Here is a 14,098-nt window from a genome sequence, read left to right as displayed (position 1 = left end):
TGAGTGTCACGGATCATCACATTCATCAAGTTGAAGAACAGGTGATATCTTGGAACAAGAACAAGCGGAATTGAATAGAAGAACAATAGTAATTGCATTAATACTCGAGGTACAGCAGAGCTCCACACCTTAATCTATGGTGTGTAGAAACTCCACCGTTGAAAATACATAAGAACAAGGTCTAGGCATGGCCGTGAGGCCAGCCTCCCAGTGATCAAAAGATTCAAAGATCTCAAGATGTCTAATACAATAGTAAAAGGTCCTACTTATAGAAAACTAGTAGCCTAAGGTGTACAAAGATGAGTAAATGACATAAAAATCCACTTCCGGGCCCACTTGGTGTGTGCTTGGGCTGAGCAATGAAGCATTTTCGTGTAGAGACTCTCCTTGGAGTTAAACGCCAGCTTTTATGCCAGTTTGGGCGTTTAACTCCCATTTAGGTGCCAGTTCCGGCGTTTAACGCTGGAATTCCTGAGGGTGACTTTGAACGCCGGTTTGGGCCATCAAATCTTGGGCAAAGTATGGACTATCATATATTGCTGGAAAGCCCAGGATGTCTACTTTCCAACGCCGTTGAGAGCGCGCCAATTGGGCTTCTGTAGCTCCAGAAAATCCACTTCGAGTGCAGGGAGGTCAGAATCCAACAGCATCTGCAGTCCTTTTGAGTCTCTGGATCAGATTTTTGCTCAGATCCCTCAATTTCAACCAGAAAATACCTGAAATCACAGAAAAACACACAAACTCATAGTAAAGTCCAGAAAAGTAAATTTTAACTAAAAACTAATAAAAATATACTAAAAACTAACTAAAAGATACTAAAAACATACTAAAAACAATGCCAAAAAGCGTACAAATTATCCGCTCATCATTACCATGCTGAGAACCTCCGGTTCTTACCCCATGTGGATTTTGTGGTTTTCAGATACAGGACGTGAGGCTCCTCACTGAGGCATGCTGGAAGCTTCTGATTGGTGAAGATCCCTATCTTTCGGGGCTTTATTTTGGTTATATGCATTTATATAGATACTATTTTTCTATATATATATATATATATATATATATATATATATATATTGTATTAACTCCTCTTAGAGGTTATTTTGGAGACATAGGTTCTGTAACTTTGTATTCTGAGTTTCTTTTGGGTTTTCTTATATATACATGTATATACACTTATGTGCTTGGGCCGGTTTATCTTCGTGAGCCGAGTCTTGAGTTTTTTTATTTGTATTTTGGAACTCTTAGTATATAATCTCGTTAGCTTGCTCTATCTTGCTTCGTTTACTTTATCGCTTTGTGAGTTTTGCGCATTTCGTTTTACCGATTTTTGCTTTACCTTTTTCTTCAAAGGCTCCTAGTTATAAATTTTTTTCACTATATTATATATATAATTATACTTTTAGAGGTCGTAATACCTCACCACCTCTGTCTTAAGACTTAAGCATAAGGCTTTGTGTGGTAGGGTGTTATAGATGTATACTGAAAATCACCACAACAGTCCCATATATAGATGTATGTACCAATAATTTCTTATATATTCGTAGTTTTTTGAGGTCATATTATATATTCTCACCACACAACTAATCTGAGGGACCTTCTGCGACTCCTTCATTCTACATAAGATCGATCTCAAATACACAAATTAGAGAGATACAATGAAAGTTTAACATTAGAGTGGTGTGGTTTCCATAACAAAGCTCATTTTCTGTCTGTTTTTTCTGTAGTACAAGTATGTAACATGTTTCGTCTATTTAATTTATCTCAATTATTTTTTGGATCGTACTTTTTCTTTTAATAAATAATAATGATATATAGGATATATTCCTAAGCATTTCTGATTTTGTAATCGCAACTTTACATGGTTAATTAGGAACAATAATAATTACCTTTCTGGTAAGGTGTTAAGATTTGGATAAAAAAGAGTAGACATTATTGATTAATTATCGTTGAGATCAAATTTCACTTTATAATTGGAAGTCTGCATGATGTTATAAAATGCATGAGATTAATTGCATGCATCAATAAACAATAACAATTGATTTATGATTGATGGAATAATAATATTTTCAGCTTGGAGTGCAAGTGGTAGAGGTAAGCTAGAAATCATCAATAGGGTTGACATTAAATTAAGTTGATCAATAAGAATGGAAGGAGAGCCGGAGGCAGCAAATAAGTAAGAGTTCACGGAATTCTGGAAAAGAGCAACCAGTTCGCCCTACGTCATGCGCCTTACTCTATCTGTCAAAATTGGAGGTCTCCTCTTTGGCTACAACACCGGTGTTATCTCATGAGCCTTGATTTATATTCATGAGGATTTTGTAGAAGTTGATAAGAAATTATAGTTACAGGAAGTCATTATATGTATGGATGTAACGGGAGCCATCATTGGTGGTGTAGTTGGTGAATGGATGAACGACAGGCTCGGCTGAAAGATCTCTATCTTGGGGGCTGATATTGTTTTATTTTTTGGCACAATAGTCATGGCTATAGCCTAAGCTCCTTGGGTCTTCATTGTTGGAAGAATTTTGGTTGGTTTTGGAGTTGGCATAGCTTCCATGACTTTCCCTCTCTACATCTCAGAAGCCTCTCCAGCTGCCATTAGAAGAGCTCTCATTTGTATCAATGGTCTCCTCATCATCTTTGGCTAATTCCTTTCCTACCTTATCAACCAAGGTATATCTGCTTAGATAATAACTAATAAAAACTATTAGATCATTTAAAATATTTGACTAAACTATTAGAAATAATGTGTCCACATCTTATCTATCTTGATTAACTTGTGCAGACTCCTGGAATGGGGTGTTGGATACTTGGGGTGGCTGGACTTTTAACAGTGGTTCGGTTCGTTTTAATGTTGAACCTACATGAGTCACCGAGGTGGTTGTACAACTAGGGAAGAAAATGGAGTTAAGAAAAATCCAAAAGAATTACAAAGCGGACGAGATTGAAAGGGAGATTATTCAAAGTTATGTATACCAAAAGTTTATTCAGAATCATTATAACAAAAGGGAAATTCACATTTATTATAACAACAAAGCACAAGAATAATTTAATTTGTTGCTAGATATTTATTTCAATCGAATAATTGATGAATTCAAATTTTTTAAAATATGAGGTGATAACAACATAGAACGCCCTTAATAATTGCCATTGCTAATGTGAACTGAGACTAAAATCCAAGACATTTTTCTGTATGAGTGATTTTATTAGTAAGATGATCGATGTTATATTTATTTAAATTTTTTTCCCATAAAAAGAGAAAAGGTGGTCAAGATACTTGGTGAATAATTACACTCTTTATTTTTAATATTAGAGAAGAATGTGTGTTTTATTATATCATGGAGATGAGTTCTGTATCACAAAATTGTGGAAGAGAAGGAAAAAAAATCTGAGAGTTAGATTCGCAAATCTGAGGGTCAGGTTTGTGCTTATAATTTTTTTATTTTAAAATTCCAAATTTGTGGGTTATATTTGTGTATCGATCAAATTTTATTATAAAATCTAATTCATATTTCTTATCATTATATTAAAAAATAAACACTCAAACTATCCATACCAAGGAATAACACATTCCTTTCTCCATTTCAAAAAGAAATTAGCCGAATAGTTAAGGTAGTCCTGAGTGTGATATGGGTGATACTAGTACTGTAACAATAATAAGTGATGAGCGGATAATTTGTACGCTTTTTGGCATTGTTTTTAGTATGTTTCTAGTAGGATTTAGTTAGTTTTTAGTATATTTTTATTAGTTTTTAATTAAAATTCACTTTTCTGGAATTTACTATGAGTTTGTGTGTTTTTCTGTGATTTCAGGTATTTTCTGGCTGAAATTGAGGGACCTGAGCAAAAATCTGATTCAGAGACTGAAAAGGACTGCAGATGCTGTTGGATTCTGACCTCCCTGCACTCGAAGTGGATTTTCTGGAGCTACAGAAGCCCAATTGGCGCGCTCTCAACGGCGTTGAAAATTAGACATTCTGGGCTTTTCAGCAATATATGATAGTCCATACTTTGCCCAAGATTTGATGGCCCAAATTGGCGTTCAAAGTCACCCTCAGAATTCCCAGCGTTAAACGCCGGAACTGGCACCAAAGTGGGAGTTAAACGCCCAAACTGGCACAAAAGCTGGCGTTTAACTCCAAGAAGAGTCTCTACACGAAAATGCTTCAATGCTCAGCCCAAACACACACCAAGTGGGCCCGGAAGTGGATTTTTATGTCATTTACTCATCTTTGTAATTCTTAAGCTACTAGTTCCCTATAAATAGGACCTTTTACTATTGTATTTTTCATCTTCGGACATCTCTGGATCTTAGATCATCTTTGGACATCAAGTTCTTAGATCATTGGGGGCTGGCCTCACGGCCATGCCTAGACCTTGTTCTTATGTATTTTCAACGGTGGAGTTTCTACACACCATAGATTAAGGTGTGGAGCTCTGCTGTACCTCGAGTATTAATGCAATTACTATTGTTCTTCTATTCAATTCAGCTTGTTCTTGTTCCAAGATATCACTTGTTCTTTAACTTGATGAATGTGATGATCCGTGACACTCATCATCATTCTCACCTATGAACGTGTGACCGTCAATCACCTCCGTTCTACCTTAGATTGGGTAGATATCTCTTGGGTTCTTTAACCGGAATCTTCGTGGTATAAGCTAGAATTGATGACTGCATTCAAGAGAATCCGGAAGGTCTAAACCTTGTCTGTGGTATTCTGAGTAGGATTCAATGATTGAATGACTGTGACGAGCTTCAAACTCGCGATTGTGGGGCGTTAGTGACAGACGCAAAAGAATCACTGGATTCTATTCCGACATGATCGAGAACCGACAGCTGGATAGCCGTGCCGTGACAGAGTGCGTTGAACATTTCCACTGAGAGGATGGGAGGTAGCCACTGACAACGGTGAAACCCTTGCATACAGCTTGCCATGGAAAGGAGTAAGAAGGATTGGATGAAGACAGTAGGAAAGCAGAGAGACGGAAGGGACAAAGCATCTCCATTCGCTTATCTGAAGTTCTCACCAATGAATTGCATAAGTATCTCTATCTTTATCTTTATCTTTTATTCATATATCACCCATACCCATTTGAGTCTGCCTGACTAAGATTTACAAGGTGACCATAGCTTGCTTCATACCAACAATCTCCGTGGGATCGACCCTTACTCGCGTAAGGTTTATTACTTGGACGACCCAGTGCACTTGCTGGTTAGTTGTGCGAAGTTGTGTTTATGCCATGGTATTGAACACCAAGTTTTTGGATTCATTACCGGGAATTATTTGAGTTGTGAAAAGTAGTGATCACAATTTCGCATACCAAGTTTTTGGCGCCGTTGCCGGGGATTGTTTCAAGTATGGACAACTGACGGTTCATCTTGTTGCTTAGATTAGGTATTTTTCAGAATTCTTAAGAATGAGTTCTAGAGTTTCATGATGATCTGTTAAAATCTGGCTGGCTGTGAAGCCATGTCTAATCTTATTGGACCGAGGTTTCAACTTATCATCACAAGAGCTTGTTGATTTCTATCAATCTTGCTGTTGAAGTAATGATCTGCTGAGGGTTGGCTGGCCATTGGCCATGTCTAGTGTTTTGGACCGAAGCTTTCTTTCAAAGCTTGGCTGGCTGTGAAGCCATGTCTAATTCCTGGACCGAAGTCTTAGACTAGCATTGCAATGATTCCTGGAATTCTCATTAAGAATTTTGATATCTTTATTTTCTTCTTCCACTTAATTTTCGAATAAAAAAAAACCAAAAATATTTTATGTTTCTTGTTTGAGTCCAGTGTCTCATTTTAAGTTTGGTGTCTTGCATGCGTTGTTTATTTGATCTTGGTTCTATTTTCAAGACAATAGTACAGGGAACTGAAGATTCAGTACATGCAGCAGAGGAATTACACAGAAAAAGCTGGGAGTTCAAAACGCCCAGTGAAGAAGGAAAAACTGGCGTTTAAACGCCAGCCAGGGTGCCTGGCTGGGCGTTTAACGCCCAAAAGGGTAGAGCTTTGGGCGTTAAACGCCAGAATGGATACCATTCTGGGCGTTTAACGCCAGGATGGCACAAGAGGGAAGATTTTGTTTTAATGCAGATTTTTTTTCAAGTTTTCAAAGTTTTTCAAAATCAAATCTTTTTCAAATCATATCTTTTCAATCAAATCTTTTTCAAAATCAATTTCTTTCCTTTTTCAAAGATACTTGCTAACAATTAATGATTTGATTCAACATTTCAAGTATGTTGCCTTTTCTGTTGAGAAAAGTTTAATGTTTGAAACATATCTTTTCTTGTTAAGCAAGTCATTAATTTTTAAAATCAAATCTTTTTAAAATTGTTTTTCAAATTATATCTTTTCAATCATATCTTTTAAATCACATCTTTTTCAAAAAAAATTTTCAATCATATCTTCTTCAAAATCTTTTTCAAAATGTTTTTAAAATTTTTTACTTAATTTTCGAAAATTTCTTCCCCTCTTCTCACATCCTTCTATTTATGGAGTACCATTCCTCCTTAATGCACAATTCGAACTCTATCTCACTAAGTTCGAATTCTTCTACCTCTCCCTTCTATTTTTCTTTTCCTCTGACACCTCAAGGAATCTCTATACTGTGACATAGAGGATTCCATATTTTCTTGTTCTCTTCTCTTTCATATGAGCAGGAGCAAAGACAAAAGCATTCTTGTTGAGGCTGACCCTGAACCTGAAAGGACCTTGAAGCGAAAGCTAAGAGAAGCTAAGGCACAACTCTCTGTAGAGGACCTAACAGAAATCTTCAAAGAAGAAGAACCCATGGCAGCCGAAAACAACAACAATGCCAACAATGCAAGGAAGGTGCTGGGTGACTTTACTGCACCTACTCCCGACTTCTATGGGAGAAGCATCTCTATCCCTGCCATTGGAGCAAACAACTTTGAGCTTAAGCCTCAATTAGTTTCTCTAATGCAACAGAATTGCAAGTTCCATGGACTTCCATTGGAAGATCCTCATCAGTTTTTAGCTGAATTCTTGCAAATCTGTGACACTGTCAAGACTAATGGGGTTGACCCTGAGGTCTACAGACTTATGCTATTCCCTTTTGCTGTAAGAGACAGAGCTAGGATATGGTTGGACTTACAACCTAAAGACAGCCTGAACTCTTGGGAAAAGCTAGTCAATGCCTTCTTGACAAAGTTCTTTCCACCTCAAAAATTGAGTAAGCTTAGAGTGGAAGTCCAAACCTTCAGACAGAAGGAAGGAGAATCCCTCTATGAAGCTTGGAAAAGATACAAATAATTGATCAGAAAATGTCCTTCTGACATGCTTTTTGAATGGAGCATCATAGGTATTTTCTATGATGGTCTCTCTGAACTATCCAAGATGTCATTGGATAGCTCTGCTGGAGGATCTCTTCATCTGAAGAAGACGCCTACAGAAGCTCAAGAGCTCATTGAAATGGTTGCAAATAACCAATTCATGTACACTTCTGAAAGGGATCTTGTGAGCAATGGGACAAATCAGAAGAAATGAGTTCTTGAGATTGATACTCTGAATGCCATATTGGCTCAGAACAAGATATTGACTCAGCAAGTCAATTTGATTTCTCAAAGTCTGTCTGGAATGCAAAATGCACCAGGCAGTACTAAGGATGCTTCATCTGAAGAAGAAGCTTATGATCCTGAGAACCCTTCAATGGAAGATGTGAATTACATGGGAGAATCCTATGGAAACACCTATAATTCTTCATGGAAAAATCATCCAAATCTCTCATGGAAGGATCAACAGAGACCTCAACAAGGTTTCAACAACAATAATGGTGGAAGAAACAGGTTTAGCAATGGCAAGCCTTTTCCATCATCTTCTCAGCAACAGACAGAGAATTCTAAGCAGAACCACTCTGACTTAGCAACCATGGTCTCTGATCTAATCAAAACCACTCAAAGTTTCATGACTGAAACAAGGTCCTCCATTAGGAACTTGGAGGCACAAGTGGGACAGCTGAGCAAGAAAGTTACTGAACTCCCTCCTAGTACTCTTCCAAGCAATACAGAAGAAAACCCAAAAGGAGAGTGCAAGGCCATCAACATGGCCGAATTTGGAGAGGAGGAAGAGGCAGTGAACGCCACTGAGGAAGACCTCAATGGGCGTGCACTGGCCTCCAATGAGTTCCCTAATGAGAAACCATGGGAATCTGAGGCTCAAAATGAGACCATAGAGATTCCACTGGATTTACTTCTGCCATTCATGAGCTCTGATGAGTATTCTTCCTCTGAAGAGGATGAGTATGTCACTGAAGAGCAAGTTGCTAAATAACTTGGAGCAATCATGAAGCTGAATGACAAGTTATTTGATAATGAGACTTGGGAGAACAAACCTCCTTTGCTCACCAAAGAACTGGATGACTTGTCTAGGCAGAGATTACCTCAAAAGAGACAAGATCCTGGGAAGTTTTCAATACCTTGTACCATAGGCACCATGACCTTCAAGAAGGCTCTGTGTGACTTAGGGTCAAGTGTAAACCTCGTGCCTCTCTCTGTAATGGAGAAGCTAGGGATCTTTGAGGTACAAGCTGCAAGAATCTCACTAGAGATGGCAGACAATTCAAGAAAACAAGCTCATGGACTTGTAGAGGATGTTTTGGTGAAGATTGAAGACCAGTACATCCCTGCTGATTTCATAGTCCTAGAGACTGGGAAGTGCATGGATGAATCCATCATCCTTGGCAGACCCTTCCTAGCCACAGCAAAGGCTGTGATTGATGTTGACAGAGGAGAACTGATCATTCAAGTGAATGAAAAATCCTTTGTGTTTAAGGCTCAAGGATATCCCTCTGTCACCATGGAGAGGAAGCATGAAGAGCTTCTCTCAAAACAGAGTCAAACAGAGCCCCCACAGTCAAACTCTAAGTTTGGTGTTAGGAGGCCACAACCAAATTCTAAGTTTGGTGTTGAACCCCCACATTCAAACTCTAAGTTTGGTGTTGGGAGGTTCCAACATTGCTCTGAGTATCTGTGAGGCTCCATGAGAGCCCTCTGTCAAGCTACTGACATTAAAGAAGCGCTTGTTGGGAGGCAATCCAATGTTATATTTTATCTATTTTCCTTTGTTATTTTATGTTTTCTGTAGGTTGATGATCATGGGAAGTCACAAAATCAATTGAAAAAGCAAAAACAGAATGAAAAATAGAAAGAAAAACAGCACACCCTGGAGGAGAACTTGCTGGCGTTTAAACGCCAGTGAAGTTAGCAAGTGGGCGTTTAACGCCCAGTCTGGCACCATTCTGGGCGTTTAACGCCAGAAAGGGGCACTGTAAGACCCAGAATCTTTGAAAAGTCTTATTTTGATCAAGTCTCAAATCCTACAGTTATTTATAGCCTTAATTTCATAGATTATTTTATTAAAGATAATTAAGGCAAGTTTTGATTTATTGGATTTGAGATAAGTTATAATTATTATCCAATTTTATAATTATTGGATTATTTTCTATATCTAAAGTATAAGGTTGATAGTTATGAAATAATATGTATTTTACATGATTTTGATTAAATGAGTAATATTTTAAATATTATTACTACTATTTTGGAAAATGAAGAAATTAAGTATATTATTTCTAATTTTTAGATTTGGGCATTTTATTGAAAATAATTTGTGAAATTGATGAGCAAATGGTATTTTCTATATACAATAAGTGTTGGATTTACTTTGGGTTTAAATTACTATATTATTCCCAATTTTATGTGAAATTACCATAATGCCCTTAACCCTAAATTTCAAAATGAAACCCTAAGACCCTACCCGTAATCCATTGATTCCCCATGCCCCAGCTGCTACCAAAACCCTTCCCTTTTCCTAACTCAGCAGCGGCGCCGCAATGATGGAGAAAACACGCGCAGCCTCCCCTTTTGAACCAAAGAAAAGAACGAAGCAGAGGGGGAAAGGAAGTCTGAGTCGCGGTGGAGGAGAGGAGGAGGGAGCTTGCCGTCGCGCCACCACGCCACCACCTCATGCCTTGCCGCCGTGCCTTACGCCTCACCGCCGCAAAGCCCGTGTTGCCACCGTCCTGTCGAGCTACTGCCACCACCATGGAGCCGCCAATGTCACCCTCGCGAGTCACCATTCCCGACCTACAGCACCATGGAGCCAGCCTCGTCGCGCCGCCGCGGCTGTCCGCGTGATCGTCGTTGCCGCTGGTCCACCAGGAGTCGTCGTCGAAGCTGAGACATGGAGAGAGAGGGTACGCGAGCGGGGAGGGTCTGAGGGCCTGAAACCGCCGCGCCTGGTCTCGTCGGTGAAGCCATGGCCGCCGTCATAGGAGCAGAGGGCGCGAGAGAGAAACATAGAGCTCGCGGTGGGGGGAAGGAACAGGCGCCGCGGTGCTGCACGAAGCTATCGCCACCGTTCCTGCCGCCGGTAAGCCTCGGTTAGCACCGCCGAAGCTCCGGCCATCACCGTCGTTGAGGAAGCTCACCGGAGTTGCTGGAGGCTGCCGCCGCTCCGCCTGGTTCTGCGTTGAGTCACGCCACCATGCCTGGCCGCCAGAAAATCCCGCTGCTGTCGTCGGAAAAGTTTCCGGTAAGGGTTTTATTTGAGGTTTCTGTCCTTTTTGAATTCCGAGGTTACTATAGTCACTGCCTGTTGGTTTCAGTCATCGCGATTGGAATTCGTCGCCGCTGCCGCTTGAGGTGGCTGCCAGGCTGCCGCTGAATCGGTCCGGAGACCGCCGCTGTTCCGGTTCAGCTGTTCCTTCTTATTTGCGGTAAGCGTTTACGTTCCGGTAACCCCTTTAGTCGCTGTCCTGTTAAACGTTGAGGTGTTGTAGCATTCGTTGTTATGAGAGTTAATCCCGTTTGTTACGTATTGTGATTAGAGTTGATGTGGTTACTGCAAAAGCGAGCAAAGCTGTGGTTCAAGCTGCCGGTGATTTCGGGATGAGGCGGAAAGGACTCTGTGAGACGTTTGGGTTATGGAATTTGCGTTTTGAGGTAGGGGCGCTTTCCGAAAACTATAGTTTATTATTGGAATTTATTACATATGGATACTGATGTGAGATAATGTATTTGGTGATTGTATAATCCTTATGTGTTGTTGATTGTCCTGGATGAATGTAACCATAATTTGGTTTTGATGAATGGGTTGTTGTGTGGATTTGTAAAATGAAATGCTTTTGGAGTTGATTCTTTTGAAGCTTTGATATCTGAGTTTAATCCGTTGAGGATTGATTTGAATTGAGTTAATTATTTTGATGATATGAAAAGTCGAATGCACTTTTGAATTCAGCCTGGTTTATTTTAATTGATTTGGTTTTGGACAAATGATTTGTTATTGAACCGTTTCTTTAAAGCTTTGGAAATGAGTTATATCAATTGATATTGAGTTGATTTTAAAATGGTATCCTTGAGATACGCCACTGAGGTGATTGTTGGATTTAGCTTGCTTTAAATTGATTTCTGGTTTTGAGCTGTTGAAAAGGAATGAGAAATGGTTTAGTTGGGACCCGAACCGGGTGGCAAAAGTCCAAGTTTTAGGGGAGGTGCTGCCGAAATTTCTACAAAATCCTACACTTGTTTGTAAGGTTATTTAAAAAGGGTTGGATTTGAGAAATTGTATTATTTGATTTATTAAAAGGATATTTATGTTTTTAAGCTTAATTTATTTGATGAACCTTATACGTTGAGTTCGGCTTATTTAGAACTGAACTATTTTTACCGTTTGAATCACTGAAGGAAAGAATGCTGCTTTAATATTGATTTCAATATAAAAAGGAGTTTTTAGTGATTTTTAAAGGAACCTAGACTTTTGATTGAGTAATCAAGTTTGAGGCATTTTGGAAGAGTTGGAAAAAATGGGTTCCAAAAAGAAACCTGAAAGTGGTTTGATTCAAATGAACCGGTTCCGTTTCAAATGAGTTAATTTTTGGACCGGGTTGGAACTTGTGATTTTGTATGATCGGTTTCATAATAAATTCAGTTTTATTTACTTGAACCGAGAATTTATGATTTTAAGAGTTTCAATGAATTTTAAGGAATTTATATAAGTTGACCTTCCCTAAAGACTTGGGACTCTGGCAAGAAACTTTTGTTATAAAATCCCATTGTTGGATGGGTGATTTTGAATGTTCCCAAAATGAATCTTTAACTTTCCATGATTTTGGAAATTTGGAAAGAGAATGCCAAGAGTGGCTTTGTTTTAAAAAGGGAACTCACTTTTAGAAAATTTGGCTTATGAGCCTGAGATGATTTGAGAAATGAGATCCTTTAAAGCCAAGGCTGAAAAGAGTTGAAGTTTGATTTCAAAGTGAAATGCCTTGAGAAAAGTGATTTATGGCTTAAATGCCAGTTTTATGAATTTGATGATGTTGAATATGGAAGGGCTGTTTTGTTATGGGCCGGAAAGGCTGTGTATGATTATGAATATTGGCTGGTTCTGGATGGAACCGTGAGCCGGAATAGTTGTGTATGATATTGTTTTATGGCTGATTGCCGAATGAGTTGTGGGCCGTATGGCTAACTATGAATTATGAAATTAAGCCGGATGGCTGAGATGGATGTTGATCCATGGTTGGAACTGAATGAATATATGCTTGAGATACCTGGGTAGTAGCAAGGGTTGTGGTTTGTCCCACTTGCTCCGGGTCAGAGACTGTGATACCTGGGTAGTAGCAAGGGTTGTGGTTCATCCCACTTGCTCCAGGTTAGAGACTGTGACGCCTGGGTAGTAGCGGTAGTAGTGGTGATTCCACTCGCTCCAGGTTGAGCTGTTAAACACCCGCCTGGGTAGTAGCCGCAGTAGTGGTTATTCCACTGGCTCTGGGTTGAGCGGGTAGTAGCAAGGGGGTTGTAGCTCAAACTTACTTGCTCCGCGATGGGTGTTTCTGTCCATGGTTGGCTACCAGGACGTGTCGGGTTGGCTATATAACCGACAGATGATATCATCAGCCACTAGGAACAGGCATGCATCATATGCATCTATGTGACATTGTTTGGGTATGCATATTGTACTTGGTTTGCCTATGTGATTAACTGCTAATTGTTCTACTTGCAATAACTGTTTGTTTGTGTTTGCATCTTCCTACTTGTGTTTGCATCTGGAACTTTGTTGGATTGTGGTGGATTGGTTGTGGTTGGATTGTTTGGGCCTAGGGCCGTGGTTGAATGAGATGGACCGATGGTTGATTTCGGTTTCGTGGTTCTGGTTTGGTATAAGATATGAAAGGTTATTTTGGTTCAGTATAGATAAACCTTTTTGAAATGCTTTGATGTTTTGAGAATTGAACAGTTCCTCTTTCAGAAAAGATTTCTGACTTTACTTTCATTGTAAACTGTTGTTTTTGAAAAGAGGCATAAGATGGTTATTAATCACTGGTACGGTTTATCTTCATGTATCCTATTACAGTAATTCCCAAAAACCCTCTACTGAGAACCCTTTCGAGGATGATGTTCTCACCCCCTACATTTTTCCCCTTTCAGGATTTGGGCGCAGAAGTTATGAAGAGTTTAATTATTTGTTATTGAGATGCTCTGTATTGCTTTAGATTATATATTTTTGTACCCTCGCCTTTATCTTGATATATTCTGTGAGAGGGATAGGAATTGTACTGGATAATGTTTGTAATATTATTTATATATATGTATGTATATATATATGGATGTACTCTTTATGAGTTTCTGTAAGTTGTATGGTATGTGTGGATGTACGTTGTATGGCGAAAGTGTTTTTTTGGGAATGGTATTGCGGTTTAAAGTTTTTAAACAGGCTCATATTTTAGTATTAAATAGTATAAGTGTCGTCGTAATGTCCGAGCTATCAGAGTTGCGCAGCCGGAAGCGTGAGCTTTGGTAGTTAGGGTGTTACAGGCACCAGACTGGCGTTAAACGCCAGAAAAGGGCAAGAACCTGGTGTTAAATGCCAGAAATGGGCACCAGCCCGGCGTTTAACGCCAGAATTGGCAAAAAGGTGCATTTTTGCACGCCACTTGGTGCAGGGTTGAATTTTTCTTGACACCACAGGATCCCCACCTACCCCACCACCCTCTCTCTTCTTCTTCACCCATTCACCAATCACCTCAACACCTCTTCCCCAAAAAAACGCTTCACCTATCAAATCCCATCTTTCTCTTCACCACTC

General features: G+C 39.3%; 1 pseudogene; it reads left to right on the top strand.

Annotated features, from left to right (window-relative positions):
* Nucleotides 1–2,222: 2,222 nt before the first annotated feature.
* Nucleotides 2,223–2,893, top strand: LOC130933433 (inositol transporter 4-like; annotated as a pseudogene).
* Nucleotides 2,894–14,098: the final 11,205 nt, after the last annotated feature.

This window comes from Arachis stenosperma, chromosome 1 (genome assembly GCF_014773155.1).
Source record: "Arachis stenosperma cultivar V10309 chromosome 1, arast.V10309.gnm1.PFL2, whole genome shotgun sequence".
NCBI lineage: Eukaryota > Viridiplantae > Streptophyta > Magnoliopsida > Fabales > Fabaceae > Arachis > Arachis stenosperma.
This window is presented reverse-complemented; position numbering and strand designations above follow the sequence as displayed.